Source organism: Bubalus bubalis, chromosome 3 (genome assembly GCF_019923935.1).
Source record: "Bubalus bubalis isolate 160015118507 breed Murrah chromosome 3, NDDB_SH_1, whole genome shotgun sequence".
Lineage (NCBI taxonomy): Eukaryota > Metazoa > Chordata > Mammalia > Artiodactyla > Bovidae > Bubalus > Bubalus bubalis.
In genome coordinates this window covers 85,234,540-85,235,416 of record NC_059159.1, presented here as the reverse complement: position 1 = coordinate 85,235,416, position 877 = coordinate 85,234,540, and positions in this window count along the sequence as shown.

The window sequence follows — 877 nt, the reverse complement described above, 5'->3', positions numbered from 1 at the left end:
GAAGCAAGGTCCTGGAGCAAACCCCATCACGTGTGGTGCACTGGGAGTGGGAAGTATTAATACATGGTGACAGGCTTCATTCTGAGAGCAATGGAGGGGTGGGGAGTAGAGGGTGGGGAAGTGGGGAATAGGAAAGGAGGGAGAGGCGTGTGGGGGTGGGAGTGCCAGTCCTAGGGGTGAGATCAGTTGGGCCCATTAGTTATCATGGAAAGCAGTAGAGGGACACGCCCCTCACCACCCCTTTGACAAAAGATCAAATCTGGGGCCTGGGACAAGTACAGAGAAAAGCCAGTCACGTGCATAAGGTGTACTGGTGGGTAGGGGATGTACAGATAGTAAGAAAACAGTCATCCTGAGTGGCCTGACCATACATAATTTATTGCGAAAAATCACCAGTGATCATCCGGGCCTTCGGAGTTTTTTGCTGGTAAAGGTTTGAACTATCCTGAGAATTACTGCAGTGTGGTACAAAGACAGTGAGTGTGCAAGGGCTTTTGAAAATGGCATTGATAGACTTGCCTGACACAGGGTTGTCACAAACCTTCAATGTGTAAAAAATGCAATTACCTGGAAAATGGGATAAAACAAAGGATGCCGGTACTTCCTCACAAAGTAGCAATTCCCTGTATGCTCTCCAGATTCACTCGTGCCTCCCCTGCACCAGCCATTCATACAGCTCTTCCTGTTTCTTTGTGCTTCTGGCCACCGATTTCCCCTTAAGAGTGCAAAGTAGTCACTAGTCGTGTCGATTCTTTGCCACCCCGTGAACCATAGCCCACCAGGCTCCTCTGTCCATGGGATTCTCCAGGCAGAATACTGGAGTGGATTGCCATTTCTTCCCCAGGGGATCTTCCCACAGGGATAAACCTGGGTCTCC